Consider the following 11,779-nt stretch of genomic DNA (forward strand, 5'->3'; position numbering starts at 1 on the left):
TGGGGGAATTGTGTTAGCCAGCCAGCAACTCTGATGGTGGGGTGGTGAAAGTGATATTCTATTGGAATGGCAGATTGAAATTAGGATGTAAAATGGCAACATTTACATTTACAGCAACAGTTACATTTTTTGCTGCAGATAGAAGAAGAAGGTAAATGCTTTATTAACATGCAGTGCCACTGGAATTATATAGCAGGAAAAGACAAAATTATGAGGAATGACCAATGTATGTGGCAAGAAAAGTCCAGTTATGAATTTACAATGCCAATAGCTCTAACTTAACATGCTACATTTGCATCGACCTCCCTGCATATTGTATCCAGATTGCTGTTAACCTACTCTAAAAAATATGGCTGCAAAGCAAAAGGCAATACATTTGGCAATCAAGGATGGTTCCCGCCACCAAGGTGTTTGATACAGTCCACTATTCATAAAACAGATCCGTCTACTGTACACCCTCCCATTGTCAAGAGTATGCACAAATGGGTCTGTTTCGGGTCCCTTTCTGATCACTAGGGAGATGAGACAGGGCTACCTGCTCTCACCCCTCTTATTCGCCATCGCGATGGACCCACTAGCGGCACGACTTAGGCAGCACCACGCCGACACGGGCATCTTACTTCCAGAGCCCTGGCGGTCTCAATGTACACTGATGATATTGTGCTTTATACTCGTGATCCACAGGAAAATCTGAATCCTATGATACAGGAGGAGATTCGATTAGGATGCTACTCAGGTAATCAGATAAACTGGGGGAAATCGGTGCTGGTTCCCCTTACAGTTGAGACCCTGCCTTTGACCTCCGAATATCCCCTTCAATGGGCAGTAAAGCTGGATGTTATCTTGGCATTTGGCGTACCTGAGATGTCACCACTTTATGGCTAGCAAATTGTGGCAGGGCTATGTCCTGGTTAGAGGAGAGGATACCATTATGGAACTGGCTTCCGGTCTCCCTCACAGGCCGTATTTCCATTGCGAAGATGGTGGTCCTCCACAATTCCTTTATCTTTTCCTCAACATTCTGATCCCTCTGACTGCAACCTTCTTCAAACATCTAAAATCCAACTTGAGTACCCTAGTTTGTGGTGAGCGAACAACCTAGGATATCCTGGGAACTACTTACTTTACCGCCGACTAAGAGAGGTGTGGGTGCGCCAGACATGGCTCTTTACGCATACTGCACACAAGCTCAGAATCTGCACTTTCTAGTGCATCCTACCCCATATCAACCACATACCGCTATTGAGGCGGATAGAGCAGTGCTGTGACCTCTCAGGATGGCATTATTCAGACACCCAGAGCTGAAATTGACACAGTTGCTTGTGTTAGCTGGGCTTGGGAAGGGTTGCCTGAACAAACTGGATTGTCCTCACTGTATGCCTCATCTATCCCACTGTTTAAGAAGCCAACAATCTTGCCCCTTCAGGAACCAGGCACCAGAGCCTGTGCTCTTAAATACCATATATTTCACTTTGCAGATTTATACCCTGATGGTCATTTTATTGCGCAAAAGCCCGAGGCAGAGGGGATATGTCATAGCCTGCTGGACGCACTGATGTACTACCAACTTTGGGCAACATGCCGCACTCTACACCCCACTTTCCCAGTTGCACCGCCCACACTGCCATCCCTAGAAATCATTTTCACGTCCCCATCACCGAGGCACCTGATCACCCGCTTCTATACCTCCACTCAGGCTTCTGCCCCAAGCTCTGCATCTAGAGCCCGAGCTGGGTAGGATAAAGACCTCTCCACTACACTCTCTGATGAACAATGGGGCTATTGCTGTAGCCAAGTGGAATATCTTTCCTCCAATTACAGACTCCGCCTCATACTCTTTAACTATTTGCATCGCCTTTACCGATACCCCTTACAATTATTTAAAGTAGGCTTGGTCTCAGATGTGAAGTGCATTAGATGTGGAGATGTGCAAGCCTCCTTTGTGCACCTGGCATGGTTCTGTCCGCAACTAATGTCATTTTGGGAGGAGGTCTATAGAATCACACACAAAATAACTGGACACAACCCATCCCAGATGCCATTGGTGGCATTATTAAGCCACGTGGGGAAGGTACCTGTTGAAAGCAGATGCCTTACAGCTATGCTACTCCTGTTAGCAAAAAGGAGAGTTGCCATGCACTGGGGAAGCCGTCCTGCCTCTACAGCTCCCACCTGGCTGTGCGACATTATATACAACCAAGAACAGTTAGACACACATTGGGACCTCATGCTGACATGCTCCCAACCCAGAGACATATGGGGCTCCCTCAGCGCTGACCTACACACCCAGAACAGGCCCACTTCCCCCACCACTATGACAGCTGCCATTACATGCTGCAGAGCTCCTGGTGAGCCCAGCAGAATTCAGGCAACAATGAAAATGTCATGATAACTCTGATGATTAATGTTTCTGCTGGAGAGTGATTACAATTCAGTCTGGTGGTAGTTTGACTCATACTGTAGCGCAGAGGGTTAATAAACCTGCAGCAAAGAGCTTGTCCCATGCAGATCACTGTACTGCGTGTGCGTAAATTATGACTAGTGCCGTGCTTAATTTGTAAATAAAAAGGTGCCGGTGCTCACAGCTCTCCTTTTAAATACGCGGCTGCTGCAATTAAAAGTGCGAGCACATAGTACTGAGGCAGCTAATCCAGAAGCCACCTCGGGCCTCTTCGTCCATTTATAGCCACTCCCTACCCCTTCAGCTCACTCTGTCAAGTTTCCTGCTTTTCCCCTTTCTGACGCTTTTTCGTTTTTTCTCTTCCTCCGTCTTTCCCATGTGTCTTTTGCTCGCAGTAAACGCTTGAGACAGAAGACAAAGAGCCGGCCCTCAGAATTAAGTGCCGGTGCTCCGCACCGGAAACAACAAGCACAAATTAAGCACTGGACTAGTGTTACAAAACAAAATAAAATGTATGTGAGAGAGAGAGGCGCTACGGAGAGACGAGGGTCTCTCTGTGATAGGAAGGAATCCGTTTAGGAGGTCATTGAGGTGGGCGCCAAAACAAGATTGTCGCACCAGACACCACCAGTCTAAAGCCGGCCCTGGGTAGGGCGTTCAATATCAGAGTGACACAGTTAAAAACAAGCATTTGCAATGCACTAGGGTCTCGCATTTCTCCGAGTTACAGCTATTAGCAATTAATCAGTACTCCCAACCCGATTTTTCTTTCCACATTGAAAGAAAAAAACAGCGCGACCGCGCTGCTACAGTTCACTCGTAATGAAACCTTTGACAAAAGTGCAATTATCTAGGTAACCGGCAAAAGTGCAACTAACTATGTAACAGGGTCGATGTTATGCAAAGCGCTCAACTTCTGTTAAGTAAGATCGCGCTGCGAACAAAAGATAGAAAGTAGTCCACAAACCTGATGGGAAACAGCGAGCCTCACATGTTTTCAGTACTTGGTTGCTGCACTCGAGGAGGGCTAACCACCAGAAAAGGCATGACGAATGCGTGCCTTCCACTAATGAAAGCAAGCAGATTTTAACAGGCAAGCCCACAAACCAATGAAAGACAACTGACGTGACGTCAACGGGGCTCCAAGTCCTTTTCTAAGTCCTAAAGCGTCTCGCATGCGAAGCGCATGCGCAAGCGCATGCGACGCAGACTCGACCCTAAAAAGTAGTCCACAAACCTGACGGAAAACAGCGAGCCTCGCATGTTTTCAGTACTTGGTCACTGCGCTCGAGGAGGGCTAACCACCGGAAAAGGCATGACGTATGCGTGCCTTCCACTAATGAAAGCAAGCAGATTTCAACAGGCAAGCTCATGAACCAATGAAAGACACTGACGTGACGTCAACGGGGCTCCGTGCCCTTTTCTGCTCCTAAAGCGACTCGCAAGTGAAATGCATGCGCAAGCGCATGTGACACAGGCTCGACCCTAACAATATATTGACTTGCTGAGATAAAGAACATGAGAATTCCTTAAAACAAGTTACTAGCTCACACAAGCTACGCTTTGACATGGTGTCACTTTAATGCCAATGAGGGAGGCTGGTTCACAGTGGCTTAGAGTAGGGCCTTGGAAAGCTTGGATGCTTAGCACTCGGTCACTACATACAAAGTATGCCTCCTGATGTGTTGCTTGTGGGTACAAGCATGTACTCCTATTCATAGATGTAAATTGATGCTAGCTTTCTGTGATCGGCTGGTTAACTGCATCTAACTAATGCTGCCTCCGAAAACGGTGCCTTTTAGTAAACACTTCATCAGCTGTTCACTTACTACTGAAGTGGAAGACTGTTGCAGAAGTCTGTACTCCTTGTATTAAAAACGGTCATTACTATAATGAGACTGAAATTATTGTTTGCCATTAAAGATTAAATAATTTGCGTTTCGCTTCAACATTTTAAATATATTTGTAAAACTTTTGGAAGTTGATGAGTTACTCGTATGAATATAACATTGGTGACAAAATGATTTTTATTATTGTTTACTGAGGACAGAGCTAATGCTTGTGGTATCCAGATTCAAAACCTGTCAGGTAAATATATGCATATAATGTTAGTGCTGGGAAAGTGTGGTGACCACGGATGTGTAAAGGGAATAAGCATGAGATTTCCTCAGGAGCATCTCTGTCTGAGAACACTACAGTCGGGTCACACACAGGCCCTGGTGAGCCCATGTGAATTTACTCATGTGCTTCTCATTCTGACTGGACTAAACTCTGCAGCAGCTTTTCAGCTGGGATTCTTTGTCCCTACTGTTGGTGATGTTAAAGTTGAACATTACACACATGCATTAACTAAGTCAATTGCTCAATCACATCACAAAAGGAGATATATTGAAGGAATATATTGAAAAGGTATAGAGGGAAGCACAAATGTAGGATGTGTGAAACACTGCATTTTAGGTTGAACTTTAGATCATTGATAAATGTCTACTATGAATATTAATGTTTGCTATTAATAAATGTACTCCTAATGTTCTCAGAAAAGTCTTGCTTGCCATAAATTCGAAAAACTTTCTTTTCAGAACAGGTATTGATGACATCTCCATTATCAATTGTCAAATAGATTTTTGTAGTGGCTAGCCAGATCTTGAGAAGGTAAGATCTTTAGGGATAACATTAATATTGATTTCTCAAAAGAATTTACAAGTTTTGTTGATGAAACATCATTGAACAATTAATATGTGGATTCACTACTTGACTTTTTCGGGACCTGTGCATTCAAATTATAGACTTATTTTCGGAGCTCTTGGGCTATAGAACTACAAACCAAAGTTTGAGATAAGTTCACATTTTTGATTTACATCTCCAGCAAGCCGAATTGGTTGTTAGTATCAAATTCCACGTATTAAAAAATAACACTGTTGCTGGTACCATGCTTGTACTTGTTCTGTGTGTTCAATTGACACTTACTCCAACTGAGACCCTGCACTAACCCCTGTACTGCGGTTCCCAATCTGATAGGCTCCTTGTCCCCTGAAGTCAACCTTTGCGACCCATGATCTCTTGCCCTGGCGCAATGTTACTCTGCCCTTCCATAATTTGGTCCACATCACCTTTGTGCTCCCTTCCAACTGCACCCTACGTGCCTCACCCCATTTAACCCAATTGAACTCTTGCCCCTCCCCTTGATAGCGCCTGTTCTTCGGTAAGGAGGTCACCACGCTTCATTCAACATAGGTACAGTACGGAGACAGCTGTGCATGCTTCACTCATACCCAGAGCATTTATAATACAGGAGGCAGCAGTGTCTTCAGCACACACACACACACACACACACACACACAGGAGTAGTTCAAGATTGTCCATGTATAGAAATAAACATCCTCTTCCCATCTTTGCTGTGCATTGCTCAAGTTTGTGAACATCTTTTTAAATGCAAAAGCCAAAAAGAGTGGCCTTGGCAATGTTTGTTTATTGCTGTCTATGCAACTAATAGCGGTATTACTCATTCATATGTAGGAATGGGTGGGTTTGTCAGTAAATATTATTCCATCACATTTCAGGATCAGTTTCAGTGATGAATGTAGTTACAGCAGTTCTGGTAACCCTTTTTGATCAGCAGGTGGGGATTTAACAGAGCTCTGTTTGACAGTGTTCTCCACACATCAATAAACCCTGCTTCCACATGCACATGTAACAAGTACTCTGGTAATGCACTCTGAGTTGGCCATGCGCAGCTTCTAAAGAACAAGTGCACTCAATAAGTGGGGAGCATGTAAGCCAACTAGATGGTGACAGATTTATGATTCGAGCTATTGATAATAATGGGGTGATTACAACACTAAAGCGTTCACAGACTTCAACATGTCAATATAACAGTCTGGGGAGGTATTAATTCTCGCCCTTGAAACACATGGCATGTTAAAATACAACTCAACCTTATACATTTGACCTTCAAACAAGATTTTAGGTGGATTTGTACAGAGGTCTTAATCTAGACACATTTATTGATGCCCCACTGTTGCCCAGGGCAATAAGTGAAAGCAGAAGGCAGTATACTGAAACCGATTTCCCTGTGATGTGCCAAATAAAACTAGCTTGAAGGAGCAATTGAAAATAAAAATGTAAAGGATACATATGTGATGCATGAAAAATCCATTGGCTCACCTTTGCTGAGTTCATATGTTGCACTGCAAATACCCTTCAACATGAAATGAAAACAGAATTGTTAAAAAGGCAGCCATGAAATATGTGTTGATGGGATTTAGAATGGGTTAATTTTATGATGTTTGTCATTTTTGAAAAGCATGTCAAACAAAAAAACAATGATGAAAGGATGCTAACAGTCTGAAACTAACATATTTTGGCTGAAACATTTCAGGAGCTCGAAGGTCACGTTCTTCTTATTTTTTTTAATATACTTTTCTCTTTTTATGCTGAGTTCTTCAAGAATGGCCCTAGTTTGCTATCGCATATACGATAACAAATACAAAGTGTGTAAAATGTATAGCCATGAAACAATAATTGTAATAGACTATTATAAACGAAATACAGAGAAGAGTAAATTCATAAAACAGAGCTAATTATAGGTGTGTGCATATTTGAACAATTAAATCACCCCCCATAAGCCATAATGTAAAATATTTTTCCCAAGTTATAACCTCACAGGGGGATCTTCCTGTGAAGTTGCCATGGATGTTGCAGCGACGCTGGCAAACTTTTAGGTTTTAGCTTGTTTATGAGGGTCTTATTATTCTCTGTTTTTCTCTCTGTTCAGAATAATTGGTGCCTTTCTCTGGATTTCAGTTTATATTGTGGCAATTGATATGCACTTGACATGCCAATTATTGCGATGTATTACGATGACAATTCTCATTGTGAGGCCATTGCCAATGTTCTTAAAGGACCACTCATGCCCCCAAGCCCTAAAGCAAAAGACATTGCTTCTGAAAAATAAACTCACATGAACTAAAGCATGTATACTGATACTTTCTTCATCCACATGCATTGCTTGGTAATATTCTGATGTTTGCAAACTATTATACATTGATGGTGTTTGATTCCTGAGAGTTCTAATGTCAAATTTCCATTTACACAAGACCAAATGACCTAAGCAGCTGTTGAACAAATGGTTTATTTGTGGATTTGTCTACCATTGTTTAGGGTTTGAGAATGCTCAAGATATTCTCAGTGCAGCTGCATGTACTCTCTTAGAAGGTTAAAGTGAAGCCCTGCACCCAGCACATTGCTAAGTGCAGGTCTGGGAGCTAGGAAGCAAAAAGAGGACCCTTGTGAGGATCTCAGAGTAAGTGGGGCAGGGGATGTGGTGTGGGACCATTCCAGCTCAGTGTAATTTTAAAAGGCTCAGGTCTCCCTTGTAGTCCCTGTGTTGTGTTTGGAACCTGGTGTGTGGAATGCGGGGCTCGTGGGAGAATGACGGGAGGTTGGAATGTTGGGGGAATGACGAGGCGGACGGAGTGAAGAGTTGAGAAGACGGCGGTTGGGGCGGATGTCAGCACTCTTTTGAGGTGGCTCTGTATCGTGAAGAAATAAACGCATAGTGAACACATTCATCGTGTGGAAAATTCTTCGTTTGATCATAACATATTTTGGCGACGAGTGGTACTTGAAGAGCCACCTCGGAACTCACGTTCGGATTTTCGGCCATTTTCGGGCTGGACACTTCACCATCTGTTAGCGTTTCTTCTCCCATTAAGGTGAGATATGTGCTGACGCAGCGACCGTCCTGGTGTCTATATTTTCAGAAATTGGTATGTGCGGCCCCCAACTGAACGCAGCCTGCGCGCGAGTTGAGACCTCAGAAATTGGTTGTGCGGCCCCCAACTGAATACAGCCTGCACGCGAGTCGAGATCTCAGTCTGTTCAGCGCTGGAATTGCCTCACGTCTCAGTACTTCACGAGCAAGGTGTGCGTGTGCACAATATCTCTGTTGGAGATTTTCCGGGTGAGTCTGTTCAATCGCGTTACATAGTAACCTGGTTAACGAGGGTATTTGTGTGAAACACACTTTTAAGTGACTACTCCTCTGCGCCTGTACGTGTTTGTTATCTTTGATACCAATTTTTGGTTGGCAGCAAGTTTTATCATTCTCCAATCCAGGCAATTTTTGGGATATTTTTGTACTGAACGCTATGCAATCTGTGGCTGCCCCCCCTCCATTTCTTGACACACCTGGTGAACCACCGGTGTCTTGGCCTCAATGGTTTGATGCGTTTGAAACTTATTTAGGAGCTATTGGAGCATCACGTTTTAGACCAGAGAGGAAAAAATTTCTATTACTATACTCATTGGGTTTTGAAGGACGAGAGACTTTGAAACACCTTCCGGATGTCGAAGTGGTGGATGGAGAGGAACTGGACGAATATCAAGAGACAGTAAAAAAACTTATTTTGAGATTTGATAAACTGCTGAGTATTGTAGTATTACGCCACAAATTTTTTAAGAGAGTTCAGCTACAGAGTGAATCAATTGATGAGTTTGTCAGCGCTCTCCGTAAATTGTGTGCACAATGTCAATTTGGTACATTTCGTGATCAGTTGATAAGAGACCAGCTCATAGGGAATTGTTTTGATAAACACATCCAACAAAGACTTCTTACCATGGGTGATCCGTTGCTTGATGATGTAATTAGAGTATTGAACTGGCTCAAGCCTCTCTTAAGGAACTTTCGGCTCAACGCAAGGAAGAAGAGAAACCTTGTATCAATGTTGTTTCTTCTCGAAAGGATCTTAGGACCAGCAATAATCAATTTTTCAAATGTAGCAATATATGTTTTAGATGTGGGAATTTTCCACATCCAAAAGACTCTAAAGGTTGTCCTGCCAAGAATGTGGTGTGTCACAAATGTGGCAGGACAGGACATTTCGCTAGGGTGTGTCAGAATCCTGGAAATAAGAATGCTAAAATCAGCAGTGTGTGTGATGACAAAGAAATGTCTGTTCAATGTTTGGAGAATGAATTTCGTGACATGATTGTGGTAGTCACAGATGAACAAGTTCTTTCGGGAGATTCGGAGGAGTGTGTGGATCCGTATGTGGATATTCGTGTGGGGGGTAAAACACTCCATCTTCTGGTGGATTCTGGGGCACGCATCACAATGATAACCTCAGACCTGTTTAAGAAAACGTGGGGTACTAGGAAGTTGTTTCCTCCTGACAGAGCACCAGTTTCCTATGAGGGAAGGAAGATTGAGTTGGAGGGTTTCATCTATGATGTGTTGGAGTTTAAGGGGCGCAAAATTTGTGGAAAGGTATATGTGGCGGTCAAGGGTCTTTATATTTTAGGTTGGTTCCACCAAGGTCTTTTTGGTATGGTACTGAGACCAGGTACTTCGGAACAGGTGATGGTAGTTAAAGATCATAGTGATTTTGATTTATCGACTCTTCATAAGATGTTCCCTTGTGTTTTTGAGAAAAAATTAGGGTGTATCAAAGGTTTTAAACATAGTATCAAAATCAAATGTGACGCCATACCCATTAAGCACAAATTAAGAGCAGTACCTTTCAGTTTGAAGGATGACCTGAAGTCAGAAATAGAGAAATTACAAGTGTCAGGTGTAATTGAGCCGATTGAGTCTAGCTTATGGTTATCTCTCATTGTCGTCGCACGCAAACGCAATGGCGAGATGCGTTTGTGTGTTGATTTGAGGAGTCTCAACAAAGAGATTTGGGTCGACTCCTTTCCGCTACCCAGAATCAATGATTTGCTTGAGAAATTGAATGGGGCAGTATGGTTTTCTAAAATTGATTTAGCGTCGGCTTATCACCAAGTTGTCCTTGATGAAGATTCCAGACATCTCACGGCCTTTAACACACCTTTTGGTACTTTTCAATTTTGTAGGATGCCGTTTGGTCTGGCCTCGGCGGCTGCAGTTTTCCAGCGTATCATGTCACATCTCCTTAGAGATATTGACGGGGTCCTGGTATTTCAGGACAATGTGTTGATTTTTGCCAAACAGCTATTTGAACATGACACTGTGCTTAAGTCTGTTTTACTGATTTTTGAGGAGAATGGGGAGGTGGTTAAAGAGGACAAGTGTGAATTTTGGAAAAAAGAGATTTAATTTTTGGGACATGTGGTTTCTGCGGAAGGGGTGAAGCCGAGACCTGGGTTGGTGGATGCTATTCGAGAGTGTCCTCAGCCAAAGAACAAGGACGAGCTTCGCTCTTTTGTTGGGTTGTGCGAATTTTATTCTAGGTTTATTCCTAATTACGCTTCCAAAATGAAATCTTTATCCAATATGTTGAAGGAAAGGGTTGAATTTATGTGGGATGCGGGGTGTCAGGACACGTTTGATTTGGTAAAATCTGAAATGATTAAGGCTAAGGCATTACGTCCATATGATCCAGCATTGAGGTGTAAAATAATGGTTGACGCTAGTAAGTACGGTTTGGGTGCTGTCCTTGTGCAGGACACTGAATGTGGTGAAGCTATCATCAGTTATGCCTCTAGAGTATTGAGAGAAGCTGAGTTGAACTACTCGGTAATAGAGAAAGAGTTATTGGCTTGTGTCTGGGCGAGTGAAAAGTTTAGGAGTTATATATGGGGCTGAAGGTTTGTCATTGTGACAGATCATAAACCTCTAATTTATATTATTAGTGGAGATAAAACCAACTATACTACACCACGCATCGCCCGCCTAACTACTAAATTGTTACAATATGATGTGGAGGTCAAATTTTTGCCCGGGAAATTCAATGTGAGAGCGGATTTTCTATCTAGGTTTCCTGTAACGACTTTTGATGATTTTGACTCTGAAGATGATAGAGAGGATTGTTTTGTTGCCACTGTGGATCTTCCAGCGTCCAAAGCCTTTAGCAAAGCTGATTGGGAAGAGGCTTTTCGGAAGGATCCAGTGTTGGTCCAAGTTAGAGAATTTGTCGTCAATGGTTGGCCGAGAGAAAAGAATGTTGCTTTAACACTACAACCATTTTGTAAAGTTGCGAGTGAAATCTCAATAGAAGATCAGATTCTTTTGAGGGGTGAGAGGTGTATTCCTCCCTATGACATACGTTCGGGTCTGATAGAGTTGGCACATGAAGGACACTTTGGAGCGACTATGACCAAGAGGAGATTGAGGGAAAGTTATTGGTGGCCTCCCATGGATAAAGAGGTGGATGCTGTGGTCAAAAGGTGTGTGGTATGCAATTCTGCGGAAAAGGGTCTGAAAGTACGTACGCCACCTTTGCATCCCATTGAAGTGCCAGAAAGACCGTGGTCTAAGGTGGGAATAGACATGGTTGGGCCGTTTAATTTTCTTCCCCACAACTTACGATATGCTTTTGTTCTTATGGATTATCACAGTAGATGGCCTGACGTTCGCTTTTGTGCTGTACCTTCAACGTCCAATGCTGTTTTGTT

At 43.1% G+C, this 11,779-nt stretch overlaps 1 long non-coding RNA gene across 1 annotated transcript in view; it reads right to left on the minus strand.

Annotated features, from left to right (window-relative positions):
* LOC138265382 (uncharacterized) overlaps nucleotides 1–3,412 on the minus strand; it is a 157,516-nt gene extending 154,104 nt beyond the window's left edge. Inside the window, exon 1 of the long non-coding RNA XR_011199354.1 lies at nucleotides 3,369–3,412. This is a non-coding gene — a long non-coding RNA (uncharacterized lncRNA). The remainder of the gene's footprint in view (nucleotides 1–3,368) is intronic.
* Between the last annotated feature and the right edge of the window lie 8,367 nt (nucleotides 3,413–11,779).

Source organism: Pleurodeles waltl, chromosome 11, assembly GCF_031143425.1.
Source record: "Pleurodeles waltl isolate 20211129_DDA chromosome 11, aPleWal1.hap1.20221129, whole genome shotgun sequence".
NCBI lineage: Eukaryota > Metazoa > Chordata > Amphibia > Caudata > Salamandridae > Pleurodeles > Pleurodeles waltl.